Source organism: Vicugna pacos, chromosome 11 (genome assembly GCF_048564905.1).
Source record: "Vicugna pacos chromosome 11, VicPac4, whole genome shotgun sequence".
NCBI classification, from domain to species: Eukaryota; Metazoa; Chordata; class Mammalia; order Artiodactyla; family Camelidae; genus Vicugna; species Vicugna pacos.
Window position 1 is genome coordinate 48,134,902 of NC_132997.1, and position 22,750 is coordinate 48,157,651.

At 47.7% G+C, this 22,750-nt stretch overlaps 1 long non-coding RNA gene across 1 annotated transcript in view; it reads right to left on the reverse strand.

Moving 5' to 3' along the window:
- Nucleotides 1-22,080, reverse strand: part of LOC140699307 (uncharacterized) — a 28,626-nt gene extending 6,546 nt beyond the window's left edge. Inside the window, exon 1 of the long non-coding RNA XR_012077364.1 lies at nt 21,937-22,080. This is a non-coding gene — a long non-coding RNA (uncharacterized lncRNA). The remainder of the gene's footprint in view (nt 1-21,936) is intronic.
- Nucleotides 22,081-22,750: the final 670 nt, after the last annotated feature.

Sequence of the window (22,750 nt, forward strand, 5' to 3'; positions counted from 1 at the left end):
CTGTATTCTCCCGGCCACCTCCATTCGAATATTGTTCTTGAACTTCAAACTGAACTTACCACCTTCCACCCGGACCCACTCCCCTTCCTAGTTCCCCATTTTAGTGAAGGGTTCTGACAGGCATTGTTACCCAAGTCAGTGATGAATGTCACCCTGGACTCCTGCTTCTCTTCTAATTTACCTACTAATTCTACCTCCTAGATAGGGCTCAGATCTGCTCCCTTAGCTTCATCTTTGCTGACTGCCCAAGTTCAAGCCACTTCACCTCTCACATGGATTCTTGCTCAGCCCCCGATGGTCTCTCTGCCTCCAACCTTGCCCCTCCAGTCTTCACACAGCCCCCAGATATCTGACTAAAACGAAAATCTGATCGCATCACTCCTCCACTTACAACCCCTGAAGGACACCTTGACCAAGCATAGCTGCTTCATTATCTGAGAACTTCTCATGTCTCCAGATGTACCTCTTCTAATTCTGTCCCCATACATCGTGCCATTAAGAAATAGTAAATCCATTTGCAGTTTCCGGAGTGTACTGTACTCTTCTTACCTCTTGGTGCTTTGCACCTGCTTCAGGTAGCACCACCTGAATGTACATCCTCACCCATTTCACTGGGGTCTCTTTGAGGTCTCAGTTTAGATATCACTTCTGGATACACCCCTGGACCCCACAAGCCTGAGTGAAGTGTTCTTCCTCAGGCTACCCCTTGTGGTATCACCTGTCACTCTGAATTATATTTGCCTGGTGCTTTGTCATCCTCTTCCAGCAGGCTGTCTCTCAGCAGGCTTTTCCTACGCTCAAGGTCCCTGTAACTCCCATATTCTCTATGACCCTGCCCTCAGGTACAGCTCCTTGCTCCTGGGCTCTCTCTACAAAGGTCACTAGTGGGAGTGGGACCCCAGGACTGGGCTCGCTTCCAGAGGGCACTTCCTCTCCTCCCATCTCTGCCTGTACACAGCATCTCACCCTTTGGTTACCCTGACACCTTCTTCCCAGATCATCTTGTCCCCCTGGGCTACCTGTGAGCCCCCCTCCTTACTCTCTACCAAGGCTCTCTGGGGCCAGCCCTGCCTTCTCCTGGGGGCTTAAGGAGACTTTGCTCTTCTCTATCACCTCCTCTGTTTCCAGAGGGCAGGTGCTTTTCCTTTCTGCAAATCAGAAAGAGGGGCCCCCTCTGACCACAGCAGCCTTTTAGACAGAAGCACTCCTGGGCAAACAGTTTGGTCAAGGAAAAGGTGTCCCTTCCTCCTAAGCAGACGTAGCTCTAAGCCACAGTGCCCAGCTTAGTGAGCTGAGCACAGGCTGGGTTTTGGGCCCCCTTCACTCCTTCTGCAATTTATAAACCGCACAAAGGTATATGGCCTTGTCTGGCCTGTAGGAATTAATATCCCTATTTTACAGGTGAACAAACTGATGCTCAGAGAAGCTAAAACGAGGCTGGATGTTGCCTCCTGGATCCAGGGCTCTGGCCTCTAAGGGCAGGTACTGGCCAGCAGCTCCTCTGCTATCCTCCCTGCAGTGCTTGGTCCTAATTACAGTTGGCAGTTGGCTGCCTCAGGTGCTTTCTGGGCCATTTTCAAAGGGTAAACATTTACTTGTCAGCTGGAGGATGGCAGAAGGCTGGTGCTGCTGGGCCCAATCAGGCAGGGCCCCTCTCCAACCTGGGGTTGGAAACTTCTCGGTTCATCCTTAGGTTGGTGGGGCCTATAATTCGCTAGAGCAGACAGAGCCAGTACCCATTCAGTAGCCCAGCCCGCTCGCTCCCAATTTCCTTGGATCTCCCTCTGGCCCCGCCCCTAGGCTGACAACTCAGCCCCTGTGCCTATTTCTTGCTTGTGCACGGTCAGCAGGATCCAAAATAGCGGCTCCAGAAGCTAGTCTCTAAATCAACCTCTGGGAGATGGATGTGGGCAGCCTGCCCCTGCTGGCTGGGGTGGAGAGCCCAGAATTTGGGGCAGAGCTGCATGCTGGGCCTGGAGCTTGAGATGCAGCAGGTTACATTCTTGGGGTTCCAAGAACTGGGCTCAGAATCTGGGGCTACAGGTAGAAAAGGGAGGGAAACCCTCAGAAGGCAAAGAAGGCCAAACATTCCCCAGAGCAACCAAGGAAACAGAGGTTGACCTCCAGACTGGCACCTCCACCAAGAAGCCTTCCTATCTGTCACCCTTACCCCAGGAGGTGTGTGATGATGCATCTGCTCCTCCTGTTCTATAGAGCAGCCTCATGAAAGAAGTAGGGTAGTGTTAAGAGTGTGATTTTGGAGCCAGGTTGCCTGGGTTCAAATTCTACCTCTGCCCCTTACCAGATATGTGAACTCATTTAATCCCCCCATCCCACAGTTTCCACCACCTCTAACGTGGGCGTAGTAATAGCCAACATACAGGATTGATGGAAGGGTTACGTGGGGCATGTAGAAAGTGCTTTGTACAACATGTGGCAAGCTCTCAAAACTGAAAGCCGCGACTATCGTAACAATACACAGAACAAGGGCCCTGACATCAACAGCTGCACAGAACCCCCAGTCTCGGACTGAAAGCTGGTAGCACTCTCAGTGCACTGAATGAATGAACTAATTAATGAACAATTAAAAATTAGCTGACCTAAGTGCAACATGACACCCCAGACTGGATTCAGGAACAGCAAAGGGTATAAGCAGAAAAACTGGTAAAATCTGAAAAGAGTCTGCAGTTTAGTTAATAGTGTGACGTCAATTTTTAATGTCTTTGCTAAACATACCATGGTTATAGAAGAAGTTAACATTAGAGGAAGCTGGGTGAAGAGTATATAAGAAATGTCTCTGTTATCTTTATAACTTTTCTGTAAATCGAAAATAATTTCAAAATTCAGTGTTATAAAAATTTGTTGATAATTACTGCTTTGCATATGCCAGGTACGATGTATGCTGGGCGCTTTGGATACATCATGCATCTTTTTTTTTCAGTTTCATTCATAATGTTTTCTTTCTTTAGAGAAAACACAAATCAAACATGGCAAAATGTTAGGGCCATACTGAGTTGTGGGAATACAGCTGTTTGTTATTTTTTTATGTATTCTTAAAATATTTCCTAATTTAAAAAATAAAAAATAAATTGACTAACTTTAAAAATTAGAAACATCCTATTCTATATATTTAGGTTTTGAAATCCATCAGCAAATGGATTTCAGGAAATATTCTGAATTAAAATGGTGCCACTATTACTGGCTTTAGGCCTAAAATACTGCAAAATTCACATGTTATCCTTTTAAAACCTTCAGGAGGCTTTATTATGGATAATCTTGCTTGAAGAAAAAGGTAATGATGACCAGGTTATAGAATTTAGATGAAATAACTGTGATCAAAAAAGAGCTAGGCCAGCAAGTCAAACTATACAGCGGACTCTTGAATAACACAGGTTTGAACTTCACAGGTCCATTTATACACAGACTGGTTTTAATAGTAAGTACTATAGTACTACACAATGCATGGTTGGTTGAATCCACCAAAGTGAATTGCTGATACAGATCTGGAGGAACCGTGAATTCGGAGGGACCACGTATAAGGAGAGCCAACTATAAGTTTCACACGTGAATTTTCAACTCCGTTGGAGAGTCGGTGCCCCCAACCCCCTTCACGGTTTAAAGATCAACTGTACATATCATTTAGTTCTCACAACCCTATGAGGTAGGTCCTTTATCATCCCATTTTACAGACAAGGACACGGGGCAGAGAGGTTAAGCCAGACAGCAGCTAACTTTAATTGAGATCTTATGTACCCGGGTATTAGTCAGGCTGATGGCTCTGACAAACAAAGCTTTATTTCTCTCTCACGACACCAGCTGATGGGTGGAAGGGGGAGCAAGCATGGAGGATGTAGAGGCCTGATGTATCACTTCCCCTCTAGTTCTCTGGGCCAGAATTCAGTCACGCGGTCACACCCAACTGCAGAGGAGGCTGGGAAACGTAGTCTCGTGGGGTGCCCATGAAGAAAGGAAACTGTAGATATCAGTGATCACGAGAAGGTGTTTCCAGACCAGGCATTAACATGAGATACGTATATATAATCACTTAATTCCCATAAGCCATAGCGGTAGATACTACTACTAATATTCTCATCTTATAGATGCAAAAACTGAGGTTCTAAGAGAGTTTAAGTAAACTTTCTCAAGGTCACTTAGCTAGCAGTGGTAGAACCAAACCACAAAATGAGCAAGCCTATTTTCTTAAACACTTCCTGAGCCTTCACTCTGGGTTGGCCTTTAGTGACTTGTTTGCCAATAGAATTTGGGGCAGAAGTGGCATTCTGAGACTTCTGAGGCTGAGTCATAAGATGCCTTGCAAACTTCTCCCTGAGTCTCTTAGAACACTCTCTTTGGGAGCCCTGAGCCACCACACAAGAAGTCTGATTCCCCCAAGACCACCAGCCTAAAGAAGCCATGTGTAGGCGAACTGGTCGACAAGCCCTCGTGAGTCCAGCCTTCTGGCCTCCCTGTCAAGACCCTAGACATTAGAGTGACCTCTTCTTGGACTCCCCAGACCAGCACACCTGCCAGCTAAATACCACCTGGAATAGGTGTCAATGCCACATGGAACAGAAGAACAGTTCATTTGAGCCTGTCTGAATTAAGAACCCACAAAATCATGAGATATAAAAAAATGCTCTTGTTTTAAGTCAATAACATGTGGGGTAGTTTGTTGTATATCAATAGGTAACCAGCACAGCAGCAGAGCCAGGTCTGACCAAAAGTCCCAGTTTTTAACCACTAAATCAGCCTCTGGAGAAACAGGCAAATGAGAAAAGGACAGAGTAGCCATACCCATCCACCCTTGCGCAGAGGGCTCGAAGATGAGATGCTTCAGAGCTATAGAGGAGTACAGAGGACAACAGAGCCCTGGCTTTTATCTGCCCAGAGCCCCACTAGAGATCAGAAGACGGTTAGGGGCCCACGGGGAATGCTGGTGGCAAAGGCTTTGGGGTGGGGAGGCTGCCAGGAATGGAACATCCCCCTCCTCTCCCAAGCTCTGTCCTAAGCTCCAGCTGCCCTACCTTCCCAGCCATCAGTCTCCGGCTGAGAGGCCCAAGACTTCCCAGCCACCAGGAGGCCCCTTGTGTGTCTGCTGGCCTCCAGCTCCCAGTCTGGTCTGACACCTGCCTCCTCCATTTCCTCCCCAGTGGGGTTGGGGAGGGCAGCTGAACTATGAACTCTGCAGCCACTGGGGCCTTGGGGAAGCCTGGCTTGAGGAAAACTGAAAGGGAAACACCTGACAGCACCCCTACCCACCCAGCTCCCGCCCTCCTCGGCAGGCAGGAGGACGCAGCTACCAGGGTTCTCCCTTTTCCCAGGTCACTCAGCTCCTCTCATGCTACACCCCCAGGTTTCTGCACTAATCTCTTCATCCAAACTTCCTGAGCTATTTGACATCTGTTCAGCCTGGCCTCTCTCCTGGGGACCTCCTAGAATTATCCCCCCTTGGAGATTTCCTGTACCCCAGCTGCTACTTCAGAGCCCACCATCAGCCCATCCCTCAAAACACTCTCCCTTTCATAGCCCTGTACAGCTATTCAGGCTTTGTCTCCTGTACCCTCTGGGCCCATAATGGGGCTCCCAGGACCCAATGGAACCCTATCACACTAGCTTTCAAGCCTCCCAGGGCTCCAGCTTAGTGCTGTTGACTGCTAGGGCCAGCCTGACTAGCAACTGGAGCAAAGTGTTGCCAATTAGGCAGATGTGAGAAAACACAAGGGCAAGTATAAAAAATGGAGGACAGGTTAATTTCCCCAGGATCCTGTGCACACTTTAAGAGGGGAGCTGGGAAGGCACTGCTTTACTTAGATGTTGAACTTGCAGGACTACTAAGCAGAAACTTAAGGGTGGGATGAAGGGGCTCTCACAGCCCCTTATAGATCACACCACACACGTAGTACTCTGTACATCCCGTGGACTTCTCTAGGCAAGGAGATCATAACGTACACCACCACCGAGTTGAGCTACCTGGGGCGGGAATGGGGTGGCAGGAAGAATGGGAGCCTCGCACACACGTGGACTCGGGGTTTCACTCAGACTCCATCCTTGAACAAGCTACGTCATCTGGGCAGATAGTTTACTCCTCTGAACCTCACATTCCTCAAGAGTGAAAATGGGATGGATCACAGCATTACAGAGGACTGTTGGGAGGATGGAAACAGCAGCAGCCCAATGCCCGGAACACAATAGGTCCTCGACAAAAGCTTGTGTTTCTTTCCTTCCTGCTGAGAAAGCCAGGGGTTTGGGGAGGAAGATCAACATCTCCATACTGCCTAGGTCGGGGATGGGAGGGCTGGTCACACAGATTCCAAGAGAGACTCACTTTTTCCCCTGCAGCTTCTCAGAACAGCAATGGGGCACAATGGGGGTGGTCACGACCATGCTGTTTCTAAAAGGCCAAAATCTGAATTTACTTTCATATTCCTTTAAATGGATGCATACAATTTATAAACTTTTGCCATGCACTTTTACATCTATAAGAGGCTCTGCATTCTATTACAGGTTTCTTAGATATGGTTGTAAACTTACATTAGGATATTAGATCGTAATGACAAACACAGCCCTCTTACATAACACCCTGGTTCTCCAAACACTAGAATATTTGCTTAATGAAAAGCATTTTACAGGCTCTCCAGACTCCCAGTTCATCTTTATTCTGGTCCTTAATTTCAAGAAGAGAGCAAAGTTAAATGTCACACACACACACACACACACATTCATGAATGCCTGAAGCAGGCTTATGAGAAAAATCTGGAATGTCTTGGAGTGTGTTTTTTTTTTTTCTTTTCAATTATAGCTCAATAAAAATGTCCTCGTAAAAGTTCTAGGTAAGCAATAGCTTTGCCAGCAGGATGGGGCTACTCACATCCCAGAGAGGCCTGCGTGGTGTGATTGGAGGACGCAGGGCAGGAAGCCAAAGTTGGTTGCTTCACCATCTCCCCTGCCTTCTCCACACACACACACACACACACACACAATGGGCTCCTCTGAGGAACTGGGAACAGCCCATGCTAGGGAGGAGGTGGGGGGCAGCCTCCTTCTTTCTGAAGTCCCTGTAAGTCTGTCCAGCCAAGAAGCCAGCAGGGGCGAAGACTTCTATCAGACATAATATTTTGAAAATACTAAATGTGTTTTTCTTTCCTCTCCCCCATAATCAAGTTCCCTAGAAGTAGTGTGGCCAGATGAAATATAGGACACCAGGTAAATCTGAATTTCAGATAAGCAACAAATAATTTTTTTAGTATAAACATGTCCCAAGTATTGCAGTGGACATACTTAACACTAAAAATTTATCTGTAAATCAGTCCACCCTACCTGGAAGCCACTTCACATTCAGAGCCCCAGACAAATGGGGAAAAGAGGCCAAATCCAGTAGGAGGAGGCCCAGAGGATGTTCAGGTAAGAAAGTAAAAGGAAGTGAATGACTGAAGAGAACAAGGAACAGAGGAGGAGGCAGGCGGCAGTGAGGCCTACAGGTGGCGATGTCCCAGGGACAAAGTGAAAAGAGGAGGGAACGCTTTGCTCTTTACCTGTTTAGGCTTCTGGAAGGAGATTATTTTGCCCAATCTGAGCAGCAGCCAGGCTCAAGGGGCCCCAAGCATCAAGGCTCCCTCCCTCCCTTGGCTCGTGCAGTAAAGCCTGATGTACACCCACAATCCATTCGTGCAACAGAGGAGGGTTCTGAGAGTTTGGGCTTTTAATCGGGAAGAGACTGGAGTTTCACTATTTAGCACATTTGAGTGTCTGCAATTCCCAGCAGGTGAGGAGGGGCTTGTGGGGAAGGCTAGAAGAGCTAGAGAAAAATAAAGATGCCTCACTTTCTTTGTCCATCCCAGTGAAAAGAATAACAGCAACATGGAGGCAGCGACATAGGGTATCTTGTTGTTACCATTCCCTCCGTTTCTAGAACACGGCCTGGCATATAGCAGGTGCTCTAGTGGGATGGACAGACGAGCGAATTTTCTACCCATCCAAGCCAGATTGACTGCAGCAGTGAGGGTCTCTCAGGGTCCTGGGCCACACCCACTGACCTCTCTCCCTGAGAACCAGCCTCAGGGATGGTCTGAGACCCCGTGAACCCACATCAAAGCAGTGGGCTGTTTAATAAAACATGAGCTTCTTTTCTAAGCTCCATCAGCATCTCCCACAGGGAGAAGTTACATCATCAAGGTCAGGAAGCCTTTATTAAAACAACAGTAATACTTCTGTGCTACGGCCTGTGTTAAGCACTTTATATTATTTCATTTATTCCTGAACATACAAATACCTCAAAGTCAAATTCACCAGGTAATTCTTTATAATCTGCCATCAAAACATACCTAAAATCTAATTTGGTGCAGACACTATGAAGAACAATATGGGAATTCCTTAAAAAACTAAAAATAGAGTTACCATATGATCCAGCAATCCCACTCCTGGTCATATATCTGGAGGAAACTCATTCAAACAGATACATGCACCCCAATGTTCATAGCAGCACTATTTACAATGCCCAAGACATGGAAGCTACCTAAATGTCCATCAACAGATGACTGGCTAAAGAGGTTGTGGTGTATATATATAATATAGGAACACTACTCAGCCATTAAAAAAAAATGAAGAAATGCCATTTGTAGCAACATGGATGGACCGAGACATTATCATACTAAGTGAAGTAAGTCAGACAAAGAAAGACAAATATCGTATGATGTCGCTTATATATGGGATCTAAAAAAAATGACACAAATGAACTTATTTACAAAACAGAAACAGGCTTATAGACATAGAAAACAAACTTATGGTTACCAAAGAGGAAAGGTGGGGGAAGGATAAATCAGGAGTTTGGGCTTGCAGATACTAACTACTATACACAAAATAGATAAACAAGGTCCTACTGTATAGCATGGGGAACTATAGTTGATATCTTATAGTAACCTGTAATGAAAAAGAATATATATTGTATAACTGAATCATTATGCTGTATACCAGAAAACAACATTGTAAATCAACAATACTTCAATTAAAAAAAATACATCCAGAATCTGACTCACAAATTCTGTTGCTACCATCCTTGACCAAGGCACCAGCATCTCCTCCCTGGACAACCAGAGCAATGCCTTCCCTGGTTCACTTTTTATTCACATTCTATTCCCCACATACCAGTCAAAATGTTCTTCTTAAAATGTAAATCAAATCATGGAAGCATCCTCCCGAAAATAAAATCCAAACTCCTTACCACAGCTACAAGGCCCCATGGTTACAGGCCCTCATCTGCTAACATTCTCTCCCTCCCTCCCTCCCTCTGCTGCAACCACACCAGCCTTTCAGGGTAGAGGCTGGGTTACTGTATCAGAGACTCTGATACAGAGTGGCTTAAAGGGACAGCTATTTATTTCTCTCTCATGTCACTGTACAGAGGGAGGTGGGCAGTCCAGACAGGCAAGGGGATCTGGCTCCAAGAGGTCATGCAGGAACCCAGGTTACTTCCATGTCATTGCTCTGCCATCCCTGAGAGTGTTGTCCTCATCTGCCTGGTTCAAGCTACGTCACATCTATACCCTGTGGCTTTCCCCGTTGCCAGTTCCTGGGTGCTTCAGCATTCCACATTCCTTCCCTGAACCCTGCTCATACTCTATCTGTGGTCCCTTCATTAATATCTTTTCATTTAAACCATCCCTGATGAATTCTGTCCCTTTTTGGCCCCTGTCAGATCAGGGTCCACTGGACAGTGTGTCAAATTCAACCCCTTCCTAAAACTGAGCTCAGTTCAGCCTACATATATGTGTGTGTATATATTTGTATAAATATGGGTGTGTGTATATATGTGGGTGTGTATGTATGTGGGTGTGTATACATATACGTGTGTGCATATATATGGGTATGTGTGTATGTGTGTGTTTTTCCCCATTCCAGATAATACCCCCAAAATCTAACTGGAATTGGCTCAAGGTACGTGTCTTGGCTAAACTATCATGGATTGGCTAATGCCTGTCACCGAACTAAAAATGCCCAGGACAGTTTGTAGTAATAGCACTCCTTGTGTAACAAGTGTTTGTCGAGTGCCTATTGGGTTCCTGAATGACCAGCATGTTACCATGAGATACTCCCATCCAGCCTTCTTCCCCTAGTGATTTCCTGCCTCCTGTCCTGCCACCTGCTTCTAGAACAAGGCCTGGACACAGAGTAGGGCGTCACTTCACTAAAAGTCTCTGAAACCACAGGGAGATTTCAGCTTCTAGAATGATTTGTCAATTTAATCCTCTAGGGACTTCTTAATCTATCCAGTGGGAGTTAAAACACGTAACCAGAGATGAGGGAGAAAGAACAGCACTGACTAGTGTGTAATGGTTGTTTCTTCCAAGACAAGAGCCTCACATGCATTGTAGTATATAATCTGTACAATAACCCCATAGGTAGGTCCTGTTATCATCCCCAATGTACAAGCTCAGAGAAGTTAAGGGACTTGCACCAGCTCAGAGCTAAGTGGCAGGGGTAGGATTTGAACCCAATTCCTTATGTTTTGAAAGCACAAGCCATTCACTCCCCTGTCCTCCTGCCTCCCACACGTGAATAATCACCCTGTCAAGCCTCATCAATGTCACTTTGATGTACTAACAGGTCGTGAAGAGGAAACAGCCATCTATCTGTAAAATAAACAAGTCCTGGCATGAAGACAGAGGTGCTAATAGAGACGCAATTTACCCATTTGCTGATCACTGACAGACTTAAGCAGGGCTCAAACAGCATTCAGTCTCCTGGGAAAGGGGGGAGTATGGGGGGACCGCTACTGACAGCTGAGGTCCTGGGTCCTGAGGGCTCCAGAGCCCCCCAGCAGGAGGCTGGCAGCAGGCACTCCCAAGGTTTTGACAGCCAGGGAGATAAACAGAGGTATCGATTTCTGAGAAACATCCTCGGCCCTTAGGCCTTCTCTCCAAATACGAAGTCCTCACATCACTCAGCCATCAGAGTCAAGAGTGACAGCTCCACAACAGACGTGGCCCTGCCGGCTGCCAGCCAACTCCCAGTCAAGCCACAGAAACCTCCAAGGCACCCACACAATGGGCTTCAGGAACTGGGGACATCCCAGGCTGGAAGGAGGTAGCTCAGGCCTGAGCAGGAGGACCAGTGGAAACTCCCATCCCAATTCCCAACACCACACGTGTTTCATTGTCGATGATCTAGACCTGGGCTGTCCAGTACGGGAGCCACCAGCCATGTGGGGCTACCGAGCACTTGAAACATGGCTGGGCCGAGGTGACGTGTGCTGTAAGTGTAAAATACTCAGATTCCAAAGACTTCATATGGAGAAAAGAATGTCAACTATCTCAATAATTTTTCATACTGATTACACGTAGAAATGACAGTATTTGGGACATAGTCAGTTGAGTGTGTATATATACAAATAGATACACACAAACATAAATATCGGCTGGACTGAACTCATTATTTATTATTGTATTATTTAATTATTTTATTTTGGTTGGGGGGAGGTAATTAGGTTTGTTTATTTTTAGAGGAGGTACTGAGGGGACTGAACCCAGAACCTCATGCATGCTAAGCATGCACTCTACCACTTGGGCTATACCCTCCCCCACTGAACTCATTATTAAAATTAATTCCACCTGTTTCTTTTTAATGTGGCTGCTAGAAAACTAAATTGCATACCTAGCTTGCATCATACTTCTATTGAATGGAGCTGATCTGCAGGATCAAAAATGAAATGTAACTGAATTCAAAGTGAGTAAATGTAAATATTTTTATCAAAATGCAAAACAAATGAAAATAAAAAACAAAATATTTCTGTGTACGTTTCAAGAATTCTTTTTCTAAAATGTTTGAAGTCTCTACTAAATAAAAGGTAATAAATAATTATTGAGTATCAAAGTTTTAATCCAAAAGATCTGAATAAAATCTGAAAATCTTAAGTCACTTCTCTGAGAGTTTTGTTAAATCTTATGACTACGGTAATAAAAATAAAATGAGTGACAATCCTAGGAGTCAGTGTAAAGGACTGGTATTATGCTTCACATTTATTACATCTAGCTCTATGTATACACACTTTGAAGAACCCTATGGCTTGTCTAATGTACCAAAATATCCCTCAGTTGTTGTGTAACTGTTGTGAATATCACTCTAATCCCAGGTCACCTCCAGAACGCTGGAGCAGAACGCAGACACACAATGGACGCTCGGTGCTACCAGGTTTGCGTGCTATCTGAGCGGATGGCTGGTTAAGTGGGATAAGCTGTCTGTTCTCTCACCCAAGTGCTTACACATCGCAGATCCTCCCTGGACTCCCAGGTTACCAGCAACACAACCCACCGACCTTCACGGAATTCAGACTTGGTCACCTTTTATTTTGAGGACGCAGAGCGAGACAAGGGGAAACACATTCTCTGTGGCCCAAACAGCGTTAGTCATAGAAGTGGACAGAGTTATGAGTCACTCTCTGCCAGTGCCAAAAGCCAGATCCCAGGTGAACGAGGCACCCGTATTCTTTTTTATTTTTAAACATGCAGCAAAGTTCACTCTTCTTAGTTTTACTGATAAATGTGTATAGTTGTGTAATCACCACCATGGCCAAGGTACAGAACAGCCCCAGCACCCCCAAAATTCTTACTGGAGTTTGGTATTGTTGGGTTCGTGTTTGTTTTTAGCCATTCTAATGAGTGCTTAGCAGTATCTCAATGTGTGTGTGTGTGTGTGTGTGTGTGTGTGTGAGAGAGAGGGAGAGAGATATGCGTGGACCTCTGGAAAACAACCTCAGGTCAGGGGCTCCTGCTACCAGGGTCTAAGAATGATATTGTCAAAGGAAATCAAAAAGTCCCCCTCTTGGATTGAAGGCTTATCCAGGAAAATGCCTTGGTGGGCTTTCTGGATGAGGAAGGGAGGCCCCTAGTGTATCCTGCTTGGGAGGGAGCTGACCTGCTTTGCATAATCTTCAGGGAACAGAAATCTGGAGCCTCTTGAGGGAGCTCTAGACAAGAGGAGGAGAGACTCAGAATGGAGATACAGGTATGTGAACATGGCAGGTACAGAACAGACGTCTCTGCAGGGAGAAATTCCCCGGGGACGGGGCCCGGCCAACAGTTTTCTAAGAACAGGGAGTCAGACATTGAATGGGGAGTTGTCTCCTGCTCTGTGCTGTGGTCCCCTCTGCCGCGCACAATGGCATTGGGTGGGTGGTGGTTTGGAGGGAGCTCAGAAGAGGGTGGTGTTGAGCTTGGGGTGAGGGTGAAGAAGGGGGAGGCCAGAGGGTGCCAGTGAGCAGGTTACAGGGAAACTGGCTCAGGAGAAACAAGAGCCATCCTACCTGCACCCCTCCCGAAGGAAAGCAGTCCTTCGAGATGCTGTGGAGGGCCCTGAGAGTCCTGCAGAAAGAACACGGGCCTTAGTCCGTTTCTTTTTTTTTTTTTTTTTTTTCAGTGTGAAAGAAGAGCGAGACCTCTAGGATAGCAGAGGGCTTACGGTCATCAGACAAGACATATCTGCCATAGAGATGTGTAGAGATGTGGCCCTGGCCCTCTGGGCTCTGTCTGGGAAGACACCCTTTCCCCTGGGCTCAAGCTGGACTCCGTGTCCACATAAACTCAGATGCCCACAGAGCACTAGAAGCCTCTGGATCTTTTGGACCCAGGAAAGTCATGCATTAGTCAAATCTCATATATTAATATACTGTTGCTGCTGTAACAAATGACCTCAAACTTAGTGGCTTAAAGCAACATTTATCATCTTACAGTTCTGTAGGTCAGAAGCCCGACTTGGTTCTCACTGGATTAAACGAAGGTGTTGGCAGAATTGTATTCCTTCTGCAGGTTCTAGGGAAGGATCTGTTGCCGTGCCTTTTCCAGCTTCTAGAGGCTGTTCTTTGGCTTGCGGCCCCTTCTTCCATTTTCAAAGCCAGCAACGAGGAGCTGAGTCCTTCTCACGATGCATCTCTCCAACGTCTTCTTCAGCCTCTCTTCCGCATTTAAGAACCTTTGTGATTACACTGGGCTTACCTGGATGATGCAGGATACTCTCCCCTTTTTAAGGTCAGATGATTAGCCATCAATTCTATCTGCAACCTCAATTCCCTGTTGCCTTGTAACACAGTCACAGGTCCCAGGGATTAGGATGTGGGCATCTTTGGGAGCGGGGTGGGGTGTGTGTGTGTCCTGCCTACCGTGTCTTGCCACTGGGCCTAAGAGTGGTTCTCATTCAGAGAAGCTGGGACAAACCGCAGTGTCTACCTATATGTGAAAATGGAGAAAGTAGAAGGAGACTGTGGGGAAAAGGAGTCTGCTAATGAAAATCACATAGGTCAGAGAAGGTGGTGGTGTCAGGGAGAAACCTATGTCAGGTGCTGCCATTCGTAAGTTCCTAAGAAGCTACAATGAAAATAACAGCTCTTTCTACAGACCATACTTTACCTGCACTAGTGCCGCTTACTGTTTGTTGTACAGAGTTCTGGCGGACTGTCCTTGAGCCTGGAACAGTTGGAGACATCTCTGAGACTAGCCGACGGTTACCTGGCTTGCTCCCATCTGGCATAATAGTGTGTTTGCTGCATCCACACAAGGCAGCTTTGGGGCATCTACCCACGGCCCGAGTTCTGCCCTGAGGGTTGTGCAGAGGCTTTGCTTGTTTCTCTAGGTCAGCCCTTCAGCTCCTAAAGACAGACCAGGTAACTCCTGCTACCACCACTACTCTTTTCTAATAAGCTCCTCCCAGGACTTCCTATAGTTCCTCATAATTAATGAGGTGGTTTCCCACCCTTTGTCACCCTGTTTTGGGCATTTTTTTCTTTCTTTCTATATATGATTTTAATTTTTTTTTTTTTAACAAACCCTTGTGTCGATGGCTGACTTTCAATAGATCACAGTGAGGGAGCTGCTCTGCTACATACCAAACCCTGACCCAGAAGCAGGTCCCCTACGAATGGTTTAGCACCAGGTTCCCCACAAACGTGCAGTGCGTGACGGGCGAAGGGGCGGCCGCCGTTTCGGCCCTGCCCCATGTCCCAGGATGAAGGGCTCTCCTCACTGGACTCCGGTCTCAACAGGCGGTGGCCCGCCAGCAGGGATGGTGGAGGACCAGCTATCTGAGGCTCCCACGGTGCTGCCTGTTTGGGCTTGCTTTAATGTGTGTAGGATTGGGAGCATGTGGGGTAGTGGGGAGAGGCGCACCACTCTTCTGCTCACCACATTCAGGGGCTACTCTAACGGGGGTGATAATCCAGCAGCTCACCGCATTCTTTTCTTGGCTTTATTTACTAGGCCATCCTTCTAGACAGTGTGAAATACTGTCTCCCTCTCTTATCAGCTATCTGTGTGTCTCAGGTGTCTTTAGACATCTGATTTTTGCCCCTTGCTGAAACTGCATCTTCAGCAGCTCCTCGTGCCTCCCTAGCATTGACCTGGGATGGGGCTAGGGCAGGGACTGACCCACCAGGCTCCTAGCTAGACGGAAATCTTCCTTCAGTCTGTGTCAGGTCCAGCATTTCTGACTCCTGTAAGTTTGTGGGATGATTGCAGAAGGGGCTTTGGCCCTGCTGCTCTGACTCCAGTACTTGACAGCAGGGACGCTTGGACCTCCTTGTACACTTAGATCCAGAGTCCCTGCCTTGTGACTAGTCTCTGCACCAAGAAATTAATAAAAGCAAAGTCTTAGCAGTTTCACAATGAAAAATACTGGAAGAAATAACTGCTCTAAATAAAACTGACAGTAGCTGAACATGAAAATTGTGGGGAAGATCTTTGGTTTGCTGAATACAAAGCTACAGAGAACAGGATTAATGACCCTGACATGAGACCCTATTAAGTGAAGGATGTGGGAAGACTGGTGACCCCCTTCCTGCTCCCTCTAATCCTTCATACATTGAAGGATGCCCAAAGAGGGTGACAGGATAGGGAAGGATGGAAAACCACGTCATTCATTATAAGGAACTGTAAAAAGCCGTGGAAAGATTTTACTAGAAAAATAGGGAAGCCTGGACAGGGCTTTGCCCATCAGCCCTAAAAAGGAGGACCCCAGTGGTAGGGTTGCTGGTGGGGCTCCTGGAGCAAAGAAGGCTGGAGCCAAAGAGGCAGGATGTTAGAGAAAGAACCGCCAAGAAGAGAGACCTGGGAAAGACTGCTGAATTGGGAATATTCTGGGGATCCTAGCATCACCTCGCATTTTTTAAATGTTTAGCCTGTGCCAGGCACTGTGCTGAGAACTTTCCGTACTTCATCTCATTTAAACCTCATGACAACATAAAAAGGTGGCATTATGACTATTTTCCCCATTAAAGCCCACATGGATTAGACACTTGCCGGTGGTCTCACAGATAGCAACACAATGCAAATGAACCCAAGCTACAAGAGTTTCTCTGGGAGGCGGAGGTGGTTCACTGATCACCCTGCGTGATGTAGCATTCATTTCACCCACTCCCCAGAGATGGCCCCACAAACTCCTGGAAAAGTGTGGACTGGAAAGTTCTCCAGGATGGACACCCCCAATCCTCCCATGGGCTCTGTGCCAGCAGGCCAATCTCCCGCCTGCCAGCTGTTCCCGGACAGAGCCCCGGGCAGGGCCCTGCAGGCACCTGGCCTCGTCCATCCCAAGAAAACAAAGCTGGGAAATCCCCCGCCTGGCCCCGCCCTAGTGGCTGCGTGTCCTGCCTCCGTGGCCAGGCCAGGGACAAGCGTGTGGGCTCCAGGTACAGGACTCCCAAAGTCAAGGGTTTCAGGTCACACGGGTGAATCATTTTGCAAGCAGATGCCACAGGTCTCTTCTCAGATTGGGCAGGACAAGGTCAGCGTCAGCAGATCTGACCCTAAAAATAGGCTCTTGGATGCCAGTCGGGGTGGCCGGGTGTGCAGCCGCCACACGCCCCACAGACCAGCACCTCCTGACCTGGCCAGTACCCGGTGAGCACAGGTAAGGCCCCTGGGTGGGGAGGGTGGCACCTTGTGTGTCCAGTCAATTGTTCTCTGGGAGCCTGGGTATGGGAATTAGGAGCCCTCTTTCCACGCTGCTTCTGGAGCGGCTGAGAGCAGCTGACATCCTTCTAGTATGACGGGCTTCTTGTTGCCCCATCTTTCTCGAGAGATTTCAAGGAATTTTCTCCACTTCTCTTCCTCTAAATCTAAGCTTCCAGTTCAGTGAACATTTCTAAAGCATAATAGGGTGAGTTAAAGCCCATCGGGCCCTTCTGAGGCACTGGATGCATTGTATCATGTATCATATTCCAGCAAGGTTCTACAGTTATCCATTTAGCCAGCAGAGGGGAAAAAAACCTCAGCGGGAGGTGGGGGCGGAATGGAGACACCCGTAGTGACTCACATCCTGCGTGGGGCGGCACACATTACAAGTAAGTACTCAAAACCCCAGGGACGAGAATTCTTCCTGTGTCCTGGGTAATGCTAAGCACCATTTGGACAGAGTGACTATTTTGGAAGCTTTTCCCAGCCCTGGTGGGAGGTTGGGGTTGGGGATGACTGCTCTGGTGGAGATGGAGAGACTGGGTCACTGAGGGACACAGCCTCTTGACCAAGACAGCAATGCATGTAGGCTGGAAGGTGGGAAGATGTCCGGCATCTCAGACCAGGGCTCCCCCATTAGGCCCTGGGCCCTTGTCCTGTGGCCCCAGTGGCACTTCATGGGCCTGGAACCCAAGAGTTGGGAGTGGGGAGCTCTGAAAACATTCCAGGGGGCAACTCCCCAGAACGATGGGAGAGAGCCTGGGGCGGGGGTGCTTCTCACTTAAGGCCCCAGCATCCGAGGGCCTAGTGTTTGTCCTGTTGCTCTGAATTTTCCATTGCAGCCCCTCCTTGTTCTCCTCGTGACAAAATCATTCTGTTCCCCCCAAGTGACATTTGTAAACAACACTTGAAGGGCTTCTAAGTTCAGTGCTATACAGGGAAAGAGCCTTGGGCATGGGGGTTGAGGTGGAACGTGGGAAAGGGTCTGAGGAGTGAGGGGAAGGTCAGCTGGCTCTGAAGGCTCTTTCAGGGACAAAAGCAGATCTGTGCTGAGGGTGAGAGGGGAGGCGATGGTCCTCCACCATCTGATGAGCTGGAAACCCTCCCTGAGGACATTTCAGTCCCGGGTGGCACTGGGCTGGAGGGGACTCTGAGTCCTGACTGACGGTGCAGTTCCTGTGGCTGTTGACAACCTCACAGAGGGTGCGGAACGGAGAGGGAAACAGAGGCCAGAGGTTTGGCTTTTAGCGTTTCCTGCAACTGTGCCAATCGATGCTCAGCTGAGTCCACTTGGGGAGGGGCAGCCTGCCCTCCACGGTGCTGGGGCTAGCCTTCCCCAGACATTACACAACCCTGTGAATCGGAAATGAGTCCTGGTGCTGACCGTGTGCCAAGCATCATCCCAAGAGCTCTCCTTCCAAGTAGGCAGCCATGCCCTCACTCCTCAGGACTGCAGCAGCCCCAGGAGGAGCGCACCTCATCAGCTTCGTTTCAGATGAGGAGACTGAGGCACGAAGCGGTGGAGCGGTCTGCCCAGCAGCACACAACCCAGACCGCAGTGAGGCTGAGGCTGCTGTGCCTCAGAGTCTGACGGTGTAGCCACTGCACTCTGGTGCCCCTCCGGAGGATGACATGGGGGCACTTCCCTCCACATATGAACTCCACCCTGGGCACGGCCACTCCAGGTCCTGGTGCCAGGGCTCGTAGCTCCGTTTGTCCTCCCAGCCCTAATCCAGGGCAGATGGCATTTGAATTTTTGCTTCAGGTGATCTTTGATGTTTCTGGCCCCACAGTAGATAGGAGGTCAAGTCTCACAGCAGCCTGGCATGGCTACCAGATATTAACAGCCCAGAGAGAGTCCTTTTTCCTCCTCCCAAAAGCCTTGCTTGTACTTCACACATGAGCAAATGAGCCCCATCACCCACAGGAGAATGTTCAGGCTAATTTTCGCCCCATCCCATTTCCCACAACCACCCTACTGAGACCCCTTGCCCCCGCCAAACGGCTCTACCCCCACTCCCTTACTCTGGACTCACAACTTGGCTCCCAACATGGCTGGGAATTCTCCATGCCCCATCACCTCCTTGTCCCCTTTCCTGAAAACATTCTCTGAGTCCATGTCAATGTGCCAAGGACTTATAGTATCTTCTTTACCCAACAACCAGCGAAGCAGATATCACCCCCATTCTACAGATGAGGGAGCTGAAGTTTGGGTCCATGAGACTTCAAGGCCTGTGGGAGCTCTTTCCAGCACCTCACACCAGTCTGGGCCTCACCTGGGGAGGGAGGCCCAGGCCTAGGCCCACCCTCAGGAGCATACTCTGCAACCAAGAATACAGTGACCTATCTATTGACCTGGGTGGGGATGCTCGGCTGCCTAGGTTGAGTCCCAGTCACACCACTAACTAGTTTGGTGTCCTGTTACTAAACTCTCTGACCCTCATTTTTCTCATCTCCAAAGTGGGGCCAGCCATTTCCCTCCCTAGGAGGTTTCGAGAGTAGATAATCACCAGGCACACGATAAAAGTTACCACCTGTATGATCACTTCCCTGGGTCCTGCCAGGGCCTTAGTTTCTCAGTGAGCTTTTGTGGCAGCCTGAAGAGGCGGGGGCCTGGCCTATATCCTTCCCAAGGTCTGCAGCCTCCTCCGTGCAGCACCAAGACAGGCCTAGTGAGGAACAGTGGCTGGGACAGGGCAATGCAGGGGTGGTGAGCCCATGGTGAGGGGCACACCCCACAGTCTACCCCCCCACAAGGAAGCTTCATGTTCTGAGGTGACACATAGTGGGAAATGATTCTTGAATGAGGTGGGCTAAAGGGCCATCTATTCCTGAATTCATGAGCTGTGTAATTGCCTGCAGTGTTTCCACCACAACTGGCCTGGGCAGACATGCTGGCCTCTTGTCTCCCGTGCCAGAGCCTCCTCTCCCTCACTGCACTGGCCGCAGGGGTCAAGTCCATCCTGGCCAGCTCCCCTGTCTGAGAAGGAAGCCACATGTGGGTCTCCAGGCTCCCCAGTTTCCAGGAGGCCCAGCTCTGCCAAACCAAGATTGGGGGAATCAATTAGGAGTTCATAAATTACCTCCCTGAAGCGCTCTGAAACCATTTGAAGAGTTAATCAAACAATTTGATGGCATCAACACCATCGTAGAAGGAATATTAAATTACCTCTTTAAATGAGGGCTTTTCTGGGGTTTTTTTAATAAAAGGATTTTATATTAATTCACATAATTGCTTCCTATTAACATACTTGCCAGAATCAAAAAAAAATCTGTTAAACTTGGATTGTATCTGATACATTAGGAATTAAATTATAGGCAACAAAAAATTCCTGGGGTTTTCACATCCAGGTTTTAATTTTTTAAAAATCCCACATTGTTTATTTCCTAGTTGGGATCATTTTTGTAGATTTAAGATGCATAAAGCCAAGTATGACTTGCAGTAAATTAAAAATATGTGTATTTATATACATACACTGCTGCCAATTTCTACCCCTCCACATACCCCAGCAGTACGTATTACTCTCCTAATACAGTAATTTTCCCAACCACAGGAATCTTTTTACCCTCCCTCTTCTTTCAAGGAACATTCCAAGCCCAACTTAGGTGGTGTCATGGAAGAAATGTGGTGGGCATGCATTTTCAACACAGACTAATTTCCCCCATGATCCCAGCGCATTAGGAGGGTAAATATGTGACATCCACAGATACAGAATACCTTCAAAGGGAGACAATTTTTTTTAAAAGATCAGATTATAAACTGCTCTACTAGACTAGAAGGCAGAGACCTCTTTGGCCCAGCCCATCCCTAGTGCTTAACAGAGGGATGTGTGAGTAAGGCTCAGGGGCAGGTGGGAGTGGGCAGGGCCAGGCCTAACTCCTAACTTGGGAGGTAAAAACAAGGCCACTTCCCATGGCCACTCATGACCCACCAGAGCACCCCTCATGCTGGGTGACTTAGCCGAAACCAAGACCAGGCTAAGGCAAGTCAAAGAGCCCCATGGGATGGGGAGGGGTGATGTGCACTTCAGTTGATCTTGTCTCCAGTCAGAGGGGGAGCAAGCTTCCTTCAGAGGTGAATTTACCCCTTCAGAACCCCACACTTGCACCAGCCTCTTGTAAGGCCCTGCACATATTTGGTTTTTTTTTTCTTAAAGAAATTCTGTAAACTTCAGGACCCATAAAACTTGATTCCCTTCTGGTTTTCTGGGAAGCACTGAGGAACAAAATGACCCTCTGATACGACCTAGGCTTGGCTCTGCCACCAGAGGGCCCAAGGACACAGTCCTGCCTTCCAGGAGCACACACTGACTGGGAGGGCGCTCAGAGATGTGAGGAACGCCTGGTCAGGCCTTGTCCTGATGGCCACTTTCCTGTGCCTCGGCCTGCAGGTTTAGGGTGAGCATCTATTCTATCCACATCAATTCTAAAATGGAATTTTCACAGGCTTTTTTTCCCTCTCTATATATTCAAGTAATATATGCACATCATAGAGATTTTAGAAAAGATATTTCCTTAAAAAGAAGAAGATTCACATACAATTTCATCATCCTAAAATAAGCATATAGCCAGTGTTAATATTCCGGTGAAATGTATTTTTGTATAAGCACAGAATCATACTGTACTTGCTGCTTCATAGACTTCTGGTCTCTTCTCGCCACCAGCACAAGCCTCTTCCCGACTGATGTCTCAAAACCACCATGAACACAGCTGTCTATCCTGTCTAACAATTTCATTGAAGGTTTAAGGTGACAAAGAGACAGCTGACACATCCAGGGGGCACTGCAAAGTTACACACTGGGGTCCCTGGTCTCAGGAGTCCTGTGGCTGTGTCTCCTCACCTGGCTGTCTCTGGCCCCACGCCCTCCCTCCCCAGCCCTGCAGCAGGGCCCCTCACACCCCTTCTGGGGATGTTCTAGTGGCTCAGAAACCCCTTGCTTTCTTGTACAGAAAAATTTAGCTTTCTTCATTCACTCCACCACATTCCAAATCATGCTTTAGGACTTACCTTTTCCCCATCCTCAAATGGTGTCTTTTGTTAAGCAGGAGGCCTGTTCGGTGGCTCACACTCCTGGGCCTGGCTACCTGGCAAGTCTCTGCAGGCTCAAGGGGTCCATGTGGAGATTTAATTTTCCCATGGAAATGAATGATGCATCTCTCCACATGGGCTCCTCCCATTCTCCACCTTAGAAAGAATAATTCAGGTTGAGTTTTTTGTTTGTTTTAAAAAGCATTTTTACCCCCCTTGCTATATAGCTCTGTTTTATCACGGAAGAAAGTGAAGCTCAGGGAGGGGGAAACTTGTAGATCTGAGAGTCCTCAGTGATTGCTGGGGCTGTGAGAGCAGAGAAGGGCCAAATGTGGGGAGTAGGGGACACAGAGGCAGAGAAGCCCCAGAAAAGCACCAGGTCCTGGCAGCAAGTAAGACGAAGAAGAGGTCACAAATGAGAAGTCACAAGCAGCGTCCAGCCCAGATTGTTCTATGGGGCCAGCATAATTAAAAACTACAGGCACAGATATTTATTATGAAATATGATTATTTATTAAAAGAATCCCAAAATAGAAAACAGAAAAAATAATCTCCCTGACTCCTGCCCTTGCCCATAGTATTGATATTCTGATTTTTTTTCCCTAATTAAATAAAACCTATATACAGGGGTTTTTTTTCCCCACATAAAGTCAAATCAAGGTATCAAAATTATAGTCTTGAATTCAGATTAAAGCCTTTCCTCATTGGGCAAGGGAAACTTTTAACCAAATGCAAGCTGGACCACTGAAAAGTCTGAGATGGAGTCAGAATGAACAAGGGGTCCTTGTTTTTA